Raw genomic sequence first — 11,299 nt, 5'->3', positions numbered from 1 at the left:
GTTACCTTGCCATTTCTTCTTTGTCACGTTTTACAATTTTCATTTCACTCAGTCTTCAGAACACAATTGAAAAGCGGGACTGACTGATGGGCGAAGACTCCCTTCTCCCTGGGAAGCTAAGATACGCTATACAACAGGGTCTCTATGTTGGACCTCAGTCTATCTAGGCCAGAGGCTTCAGTAGCAGAACATCTAGGCAGCTATCTCTTTAATTAAAGATTCTGTTTTGAGAAGCAAGTCTATGGTAGCAAAAGGGGTTTGAAGGATCAAGAATGTTTCCTTGCATCTCGGGAGGAAGAATCTGCTTAAGTATAAATTAAAAACCGATTGCTTCAAAATGTAGGCCTTAAAGACACAGACCATGTCCATCTTTATCGACTTCAAAGACTCTCCTACTGCTATTTTCTGACTAAAGGGAGTTTAGATTGTTAGCAGGAATTAATTCTACAAAAATAGCACAGTCACCCATAGTCTTCGTTAGGAACTCAAAATGTAGCAAATGGAGAAGCTTGACAACCTGGAAATGTGTGTGTTGTGTGTGTATAAAACTTGATACTTAAATTAGTACCTCATTATCTGTGATTATATGAGGGAAGGGAGTTTGTTTGGGGACCAACTTCTCATCTTACATACAAACACATGCTCAAAGGAGTCTTATCTCATTGGTTTTAGAGCTCCCTTCAACAATAGGATCATTACTTACTCATTCATGTCTTTGTAGCATGTGTAATTCTTGGCAACACGGTCCTACAACTCTGCTACAGGGAGTCTACCGAACATACCAAAGGCCTTTCTTGCCTTCTCTTAAATGGATGAATGAAGGCTTCTGGTTGTCTACTTGTTTTTTTTTAAGTAGTATTTCATTTTTCCAAATACATTCAAAGATAATTTTCAACATCCACTTTGGCAAAACCTTGTGTTCCAGATTTTTCTTTTTTTCTTATAGCTTTTTATTTACAAGATATATGCACGGGTGATTTTTCAGCACTGACCCTTGCAAACCCTTCTGTTCCAGCTTTTCCCCTCCTTCCCCCCACCCCCTCCCCTAGATGGCAGATAGACCAATATATGTTAAATATGTTAAAGTATATGTTAAATACAATATATGTATACATATTTCTACAGTTATCTTGTTGCACAAGAAAAATCGGATTTAGAAAGAAGGTAAAATAACCTGGGAAGAAAAACAAAAATGCAAGCAAACAAAAACAGAAAGAGTACAAATGCTATGTTGTGGTCCACACTCATTTCCCAAAGTTCTTTCCCTGGGGATAGCTGGTTCTGTTCATTACAGATCAATTGCAACTGATTTGGTTCATCTTGTTGTTGAAGAGGGCCACGTCCATCAGAATTGATCATCATATAGTATTGTTCTTGAAGTATATAATGATCTCCTGGTCCTGCTCATTTCACTCAGTATCAGTTCTTGTAAGTCTCTCCAGGCCTTTCTGAAATCATCCTGCTGGCCATTTCTTACTGAACAATCATATTCCATAACATTCAATTACCACAATTTATTCAGCCATTCTCCAATTGATGGGCATCCACTCAGTTTCCAGTTTCTGGCCACTACAAAGAGGGCTACCACAGACATTCCTGCACATACAGGTCCCTTTCCCTTCCTTAATATCTCTTTGGGATATATGACTGACTACTTGTTATTCCTTCTTCTTGCCATGTTTCCAAACCATTTTTTTTCTAATCATATGATTTTAGTGGGATCTCTTCTATTGGTTATGTTACAACCTGCTCATATCCACCATACTTTTCTTCATTGCCTTCTGTTTCATACTCCTTTTCATTAAGTGGAGACAGATTCCCTGTCTCACTGAACTATAGAAACGCTGAGATAGTATTAGTATTGAAAAGATGGGTATTAGTTTTCATCGGGAGTCAGTGCAAGAGCTATGTAGCTTCCTGATGGCAATCTGGGCTACTTTTTGTTTTCAGCTCTGGGCCCAGTTCACTGTCCATCTGCACTATTATTCCCAGATACATGTAATCATGAACAGGCTCTATAGAGTTTATATACAAATGTGGGTTTAAATCTAGGCATTAGACATGCTTCATCCACTTCGTATATGTTGTGTATATATACAGACCAAATTCTTTTGAGGGATTCCCGATCCTTCTCCTCTGGGGCTTGACGCAGTCAGCATGGCGTCATCAGCAAATAGGGGGCTTCTGGTATTGCAACAGTGATATATGCAAATCTTTTCCATTTTTCATTTGTTTGAGGTCTTGCTTCCATCTTTGTCCTCATATGGCTTTGGGATGACTTAATTGACTCTTTTGCCAAAATGTCTTGAAATTGCTTTTACCCTCCACTGCTTCTTCCTGCTTTACAAGACATTACTGCTTACAATTATGCCTTACTCTTTACAAAATTTTTACAGGTGACTTTATAGTCTATCTTTGGATTACCTTTGAAAGTCATCTTGCCCTGTCTGAGCAGTAAGCCAGAGTTTAGCTGATTTAAGTGCATTTGGGGATTTTTGGGGTCTCTTTGTTATAACAATTAATTGACGTTGACTAAATTTCTGGATAAAACCATTTACTGCTGGTGTTTGTCATTTCTGCTGTCCATATCCTCATTTTTATTTTCAGTTAATGATTTAAAGTTCAGCATTAAGTTATTTAAATCTTCTATCATCTTTTTTTGCATTATCATTCCCTTTTCTTGTTCTTTTATTTTTACTGATTTTGATGTTTGCTGTGATGAACTGATGATAACTTGTATATAGATAGCTGACTTAGAAATAATTGCAACATTGTGTTTGCTAAAACAAAATCTATTTTTTACTTTGTCTTCTTACTGTGTGCTCACCCAGTGTCTAGTATCTATCATCACTTTTTTTTTGGAGGAAGTCCTCAAGCTATAGAAACATGAAACTTCAACTTTATTGACAATCCTTGTCTTCTCTCATTCCTTTTTCCTGAATTGTAATGTACCATATCCATTACCCCAATCGACCCTTTTTTTGCCCTTGCATTGAATCCACCAAGTATCCTACAATATGTTCGTTTAATCCAGAGAATCTTATCTGGGTCTTTGTAGAAGTTCTGTACCACTTCCTCAGCAAACGATGTTGAGCATAGATGAAATTATTTTCTTTGTGGATTGTTGGTTTTTTTGGCATATAGTATCTATTTATAATGAGGAAGTCAAGATTGGCATCACTTACCTCTGCCAGTAATCTGTCCACCAGTTGGATATTGAACAAGTATCTCATTTAGAATATAAATTGAGTTACTAGAGTTAAGTCGAAGTTTATTGACAATCCAAAAAGTGATTTCTTAACACCTTTTGTAGCCTATGTATGCATATATGACATGGACACAAATCTTAAATCTTCCTTCATAATTATAAGTCTTATACCTGTCCCCTTCTCTCTACCCACACAGGTACTACCTTGTTGATCAGACTCTCATCCCCACTCATTTGGATGATTGCAATAGCCTCCCAGTTCTCTCTCCTTCCCTAAGTCTGTTCTCCATTTCTGCCATACACTTATTTGTCCCACCCACACAAAAGAAAATAAACAAAGAAAAAGAAATCCAAGAATTCCCTGTATATGATCACCAACAAGTAGTCATTCAGCCAATGAGAAAACTTCTAAGGAAAGGGAACCCACCACCCATCCAGGCACCCCATTCTACTTTGGAGCAGCCCTAATTGTTGTGAAAATTGTTCCTGATATAGAGCTTAAATGAAGCAGCCAGATGATATAATGGATGAAGCACCGGGCTTGGAATCAGGAAGACTGATCCTCCAGTTCAAATCTGGCCTCAGACACTTCCCGGCTGTTTGACCCTGAGCGAGTCACCTAACCCTATTTGCCTCAGTTTCTTCATTTGTAAATGAGTTGCGGAAGGAAATGGCAAACCACTTCAATATCACTCCAATATTGATTATGAAGAATCAGGAATAACTGAAGCAACAAATAACAAAGAGCCTAAATCTGCTGTATTGTATCTTCCATTCATTGCTCCTGGTTCTCCATCAAAGATGAAACACAGTAAGTTTTTCCACTACAATATCCCTTTCTGTATTTGAAAACATCTGTCATGGCCTACCTATGTTTTCTGTTCTCATGTCTAAACTTCCCGAGTTCTTTGGACACATCCTTTATAGCGCCAATTCCTCCAAAAAATTTTCATAAGGTATTTTTGTTTTTAATTATTAAAGCTTCTTATCTTCAAAATATATGTATAGTTTAACATTCACCCCTGCAAAACCTTGTTTTCCAATTTTTTTCTCCCTCCCTTCTCCCCATCCTCTCCTCTAGACAACAAGTAATCTACTATCTGTTAAACATGTGCAATTCTTCTATACATATTTCCACATTTATCATACTGCTCAAGAAAAATCAGATCAAAAAGAAAAAAAAACAGAAAGAAAACAAAACGCAAGCACACAACAACAGAAAGAGTGAAAATGCTCTGTTGTGAACCACACTCAGTTTCCATGGTCCTCTCTCTGGTGTATATGGCTCTCTTCATCATTGAACAATTGGAACTGGTCTTAATCATCTCATTGCTGAAGAGAGCCACATCCATCAGAATTGATCACCAAATAATCTTGTTCCCGTGTATAATGATCTCCTGGTTCTGCTCACTTCACATAATATCAGTTCCTGTAAGACTCTCCAGGCCTCTCTGAAATCATCCTGCTGATCATTTCTTACAAAACAATAATATTCCATAACATTCATATACCATCACTTATTCCATTATTCTCCAACTGATGGGCATCCCCTCAGTTTCCACTTCCTTGCCACTATAAAAAAGGCTGCTACAAACATTTTTGCACTTATGGATACTTTTCCCTCCTTTATGCTTTCCTTGGGATACAAACACAGTAATGGCTCTCCTGGGTCAAAGGGTATGATAAGGCACAATGATAAGGCATGTTTTATAATCCCCTTCCCTATCCAGATAACTTTTCTTCAAAATGCCTCAGCTGACCAATGACTTTCTTTAGCCTAGTTTTCTTTAATTTACTTCAAAATACTGTTTCCCACGGAATCCTGTAAGGATTCCCAAATGAAGATGTAATTCATCCTAATAGTGAATTGTGCATCATTCTGAGAACCTGCTCAGACCAAGACCGAACCCTGAGAACAGCTGTTCTCTTCAATCCACTTTCATTGTGAAAAGGAAGTTTCTCTTTTGCCCTGATTATAGAATAAAGAAAGGGAAGTATTGAAATGCTCATGCATATGAAATAGTGAAGCATTTATTCACATTTCCTTTCCAGGTAAAAAGCACCCTCCCTACCTTTGGGGTATTGAGTGGGGAACAAACCAACCAAAATGCATTTCTGTTCTGCTAGAATAAGTTAGCTGAAGCAGGGAGGGAGGCTGAACCGGCCATAAGTGACGACATGAGAAGTGGAGTGGAAACCGAACTAAAAGTTTGTTGGCACTTGGAATAGGGAGTACTTTCACGATTGGAGCTAATTATGCTATTGAATGTTAATGGAAATCCGAATGGTTACAAGAACCTTTGGAACGTTTTCATTTTTCCATTTCAACTCCCTAAATGCTGATCATCAGTGAAGGATCAGCTTCTTGAAGGCAAGACTCTTTCTTTTTATGTCTTACTACAGTCTCTGGCATATAGTAAATCCTTAATTCTCACTGAGTTGAAGAGAATCTTTGGTCTTCAGAGTTCTCATGGGCCAGTGTTGTAATAGTAGAAAGACACAAAGGACAGATTAGAAATTAATAATTTATGTGTGGGGGTATATACATATATATGTGTGTATAAATATATATATGTGTGTGTGTATGTGTATATGATAGATACATATATATGTACATGTGTATGTATCTGTAAATAAATGCGCATAGACACACTGGAGGGCAAAGATCAACCAATACAGATAGCAGACATCTCTGGAAAAGCTTTACAGGGCTCCTGAGATGTGATGTGACTCGCCCAGAGTCCCACAGTCATTTTGTTTCCAAGGTAGAACTTGAACTGAGATCTTCCTAACACTAGATTAGCTCTCTATGCGGTGTGCCACGCTATATCTCCTCTGGGTGATTTCTTCCTCTCTAAAGTAAGCTGATGGGAGGTGGTGGTTCTATGTCCGCTCTTTGATAAAATATCAACAATTGTGTTCGAGTAGGACCTTGTGTTTTTGCCCGGAGATTCCCAGCATGGTACCTGGCACATAATAGGTACTTTCAAAATGCTCATCGATTGATGGATCATTGATTTCCACTCAAAATGTACCAATCTGTGGCAGGAGGGCCTGAACTACTGGACACCACTCATTGTACACTTTCTCATTTCAACTATCTTAGTTATACCTGGTCTAGTAGTGAGTCTGAAGCTTTTCACGGAAGGGTAACCCTCTCTGTTCCTTTGGTGGGGAACGATTTATCAACCAGTGATGAAAGGTGGGGTGAGGTGTGAGAACTTCAGGTGTATGGAAAGTTCCCATTATTGTTCATTATTTCTTCTTCTAACAAGTTTTCTCTTTGTGGTTCCCTCTACCCCCTACCCCTCCTATGGCAGTGTTAATTAAATTGTGTTGTTTATTTGAGCCTGTTTAAATCCAGAACAATGTCCATTGAGAGTTGAAAGACTGGAGCTGAAAGAAGGGGTGGGAGAAGAAAGACAAAGGAGGGCAGTTCTGAGGCCCTGAAGTCCCACCAAGATGTGAATTATTTAAAAGGCTTGTATACAGATGATTTTAAAATAACTGTCAGAATTCCTGAATTAAATTATTTCCAAACCTAGCCTCATGAAAGGCCAAGTTATTCTTCTGTTCTCCTAGAAAAGGGCTGGGAATTGATGCATAGATGCAGGGAAAAAACCCAGGCTTCAGTACAGAATTCACAAGGGCATTTGGCCAGAGAGAGCAAACGAAATATTGTATGATTTCTGGATTATGACTTCCAGCTTTTGAACATTTTGTACAAGGTTTTTGGCCACCGCATAGCTATAGTCAAAGGTATCCGTCTCATTCTGGAAAAGAGCTGGGTGGTTTCTGTTGCATCCTTAGGAAAACTACTCACTAGTTCCAAGAAGAAATAAATTCTAAAAAAAGATTTACAGAAACTGGTTTTAGCTGACAGAGTAAAAAGAACTAATGTACAAAAAAGGTGAATAATTACTCAAAATCCTTCATATTCCAGTAGGTCCTAGCTTCGCGTTTTCCTGTTTCTTTAAAGAATGGAATACTCCTAGGCATGTTTGGAGCCAAATTCTTCAAAGCATGCTTCTAAGGAATTTTTCATATTTATACAATGAAAATTTAATAGACTTTTAAGGTAGAGAGGCCAAAGATTCAGACAATTTGAATGGAATTTTCATTTGCTGGTTTTTAGAAGAGTTTTGAATATATCATTGTGGTTGCATCTAGGAAACTAATGCATCTTGGAGAAAAGACTGGTCCACATGATTATGGATTTGAAAGTTTCCAAAGATGCTTGCTTTCCTGAAACTAAAGAAGTCCTATAGGAGGTGAATCAGAAAAGTTGGAAAATGGTGTAGTAAGGGGTGGTGATGTGCCATCTTATGTATACTTGTACATATTCATTCTCATTCTCTCTCTCTCTCTCTCTCTCTCTCTCTCTCTCTCTCTCTCCTTCTTATATTTATATTCCCTGCAAATATGTCACTTGGCATTTTTATACTTTTCAAAGTAATATTCTTAAAGAATACTAGTTATATGGCATGAGATTGGTTGGCATGGAAACACAAAGCTTATTGATGTTTCTCAGTCCTGCTGATTGGTTCAAAGAAATATTTTGATACCTTGTTATTTGCATCTTGAAAACTTGGGACCAGACAAGAACAACAGAAACTCCTATGGAAAAGTCAATCCCCAGCACCAGGAGATGCAATCTTTTATGCAGCTGTTATGAAAATTCATTCCCTCCTTAGCCCCTGTTTCAAAGCCTGGATCATTATTCCAGAAAAATCAGTATTAATGAAAGTAAAAATAAATAAAGAGATGGAGTTTAATCCTCCTATACATAAAGAATAGACCATATCAGGATTCATTTTAGGGACAAATCTGTGTATTTCTGCGTGAATTTATTCTTGTCTATTATGTCTAAAGACAGACTTAACAGAAACATATTCTTTTTTACTTTTAACCCCATTTGCCTAACCTAATCCTTTGCATTTTCTTACCGCAATTGCTTTATTGAAATTGATGCATGTCAAAATGAGGATTCTTTTCTTTCTTTTTGATTCTTTTCTTTCTATTCTATTCTTCTTATCAGCATCAGTCACAATAGGGAAGTTTAGGTATTTGTGGTGAGAGAGGCACAGAGGCTTGTAGGAGTTGCTGGTATTCTGAAATCTGAATAAATAAATCTGAAATCTGAAATAAAATATTTTTTAAAAGATTACAGAAAATCATCCCAAGATAATACACCATGACCAAGTAGGAGCTATACCAGGAATGCAGGGCTGGTTCAATATTAGGAAAACTATCGGTATAATTGACCATCTTAACAACCAAATTAACAAAAACCATATGATCATCTCAATAGATGCAGAAAAAGCATTTGATAAAATCCAACATCCATTCCTATTAAAAATGCTTGAGAGAATAGGAATAAATGGAATTTTCCTTAAAATAGTCAGGAGCATCTATTTAAAACCATCAGTAAGCATCATATGTAATGGGGATAAACTGCAACCATTCCCAATAAGATCAGGAATGAAACAAGGCTGCCCACTATCACCATTACCATTCGATATTGTATGAGAAATGCTAGCTTTGGCAATAAGAGCTGAGAAAGAGATTAAAGGAATTAGAGTAGGTAATGAGGAAATGAGGAAACCAAATTATTACTCTTTGCAGATGACATGATGGTATACTTAGAAAACCCCAGAGATTCTGCTAAAAAGTCATTAGAAATAATCCACAACTTTAGCAAAGTTGCTGGTTATAAAATAAACCCACATAAGTCATCAGCATTCTTATATATCACTAACAAAATCCAACAGTCAGAGTTACAAAGAGAAATTCCATTTAAAGTAACTGCTGATAGTTTAAAATATTTAGGAATCTGTCTGCCAAGGGAAAATCAGAAACTTTATGAGCAAAATTACAGACCACTTTCCACACAAATAAAGTCAGATCTAAACAATTGGAAAAATAGTAAGTGCTCTTGGATAGGTAGAGCAAATACAATAAAGATGACAATACTGCCTAAATTAATCTATTTATTTAGTGCTATATCAGTCAGACTCATGAAAAACTATTTTAATGACCTAGAAAAAATAACAACAAAATTCATATGGAAGAACAAAAGATCAAGAGTTTCTTTTTCTTTTTCTTTATTTATTTTTAAATAATTATAACTTTTTATTGACAGAGCCCATGCCAGGGTAATTTTTTACAACATTATCCCTTGCACTCACTTCTGTTCCGACTTTTCCCTTCCCTCCCTCCACCCCTCCCCCAGATGGCAAGCAGTCCTATACATGTTAAATATGTCATGATATATCCTAGATACAATCTCTGTGTGCAGAACCGAACAGTTCTCTTGTAGCACAGGGAGAATTAGATTCAGAAGGTAAAAATAATCTGGGAAGAAAAACAAAAATGCAAACAGTTTGCATTCATTTCCCAGTGTTCTTTCTTTGGGTGTAGCTGCTTCTGTCCATCATTGATCAATTGAAACTGAGTTAGAGCTTCTTTTTGTCAAAGAAATCCACTTCCATCAGAATACATCCTCATATAGTATCGTTGTTGAAGTATGTAATGATCTCCTGGTTCTGCTCATTTCACTCAGCATCAATTCATGTAAGTCTCACCAATCCTCTCTGTATTCCTCCTGCCGGTCATTTCTTACAAAACAATAATATTCCTTAACATTCATATACCACAATTTACCCAACCATTCTCCAATTGATGGGGATCCATTCTTTTTCCAGTTTCAAGCCACTACAAGCAGGGCTGCCACAAACATTTTGGAACACACAGATCCCTTTCCCTTCTTTAGTATCTCTTTGGGATATAATCCCAGTAGTAACACTGCTGGATCAAAGGGTATGCACAGTTTGATAACTTTTTGAGCATAGTTCCAAACTACTCTCCAAAATGCTTGGATTCGTTCACAACTCCACCAACAAAGCATCAGTGTCCCAGTTTTCCCACATCCCCTCCAACATTCATCATTTTTTCATCATCTTAGCCAATCTGACAGATATGTAGTGGTATCTCAGAGTTGTCTTAATTTGCATTTCTCTGATCAATAGTGATTTGGAACACTCTTTCATATGAATGGAAATAGTCTCAATTCTCTATATATTTTGGAAATGAGGCCTTTATCAGAACCTTTAACTATAAAAATGTTTTCCCAGTTTGTTGCTTCCCTTCTAATCTTGTTTGCATTAGTTTTATTTGTACAAAGGCTTTTTAATTTGATAGAAACAAACTTTTCTATTTTTTAAGTGTGGGTCCATGTAAAAGGTCAAGACTGTCAAGGGAACTAATGAAAAAAAATCAAAAGAAGGTGGCCTAGCTGTACCAGATCTAAAACTATATTATAAAGCAGCGGTTACCAAAACCATTTGGTCTTGGCTAAGAAATAGACTAGTAGGTCAGTGGAATAGGTTAGGTTCAAAGGATAAAACAGTCAATAACTTTAATAATCTAGTATTTGACAAATCCAAAGACCCCAGCTTTTGGGACAAAAACTGCTGGGAAAATTGGAAATTAGTATGGCAGAAACTAGGCACTGACCCACACTTAACACCATACATCAAGCTAAGGTCAAAATGGGTTCATGATCTAGGCATAAAGAATGAGATTATAGATAAGTTAGAAGAACATAGGATAGTTTACCTCTCATACCTGTGGAGGAGGGAGGAATTTGTGACCAAAGAAGAAATAGAGACCATTATTGATCACAAAATAGAAAATGTTGATTATATGAAATTGAAAAGCTTTTGTACAAACAAAACTAATGCAGACAAGATTAGAAGGGAAACAATAAACTGGGAAAACATTTTCAGTCAAATGTTCAGATAAAGGCCTCATTTCCAAAATACAGAGAGAATTGACTCTAATTTAAAAGAAATCAAGTCATTCTCCAATTGATAAATGGTCAAAGGATATGAACAGACAATTCTCAGACGAAGAAATTGAAACTATTTCTAGCCATATGAAAAGATGCTCCAAGTCATTATTAATTAGAGAAATGCAAATCAAGACAATTCTGAGATACTACCACACACCTGTCAGATTGGCTAGGATGACAGGAAAAGATAATGGTGAATGTTGGAGGGGATGTGGGAGAACTGGGACATTCGTACATTG

This window comes from Sarcophilus harrisii, chromosome X, assembly GCF_902635505.1.
Source record: "Sarcophilus harrisii chromosome X, mSarHar1.11, whole genome shotgun sequence".
NCBI classification, from domain to species: Eukaryota; Metazoa; Chordata; class Mammalia; order Dasyuromorphia; family Dasyuridae; genus Sarcophilus; species Sarcophilus harrisii.
The sequence above is the reverse complement of the archived record's forward strand: the minus strand, read 5'-3'. Positions refer to the sequence as shown.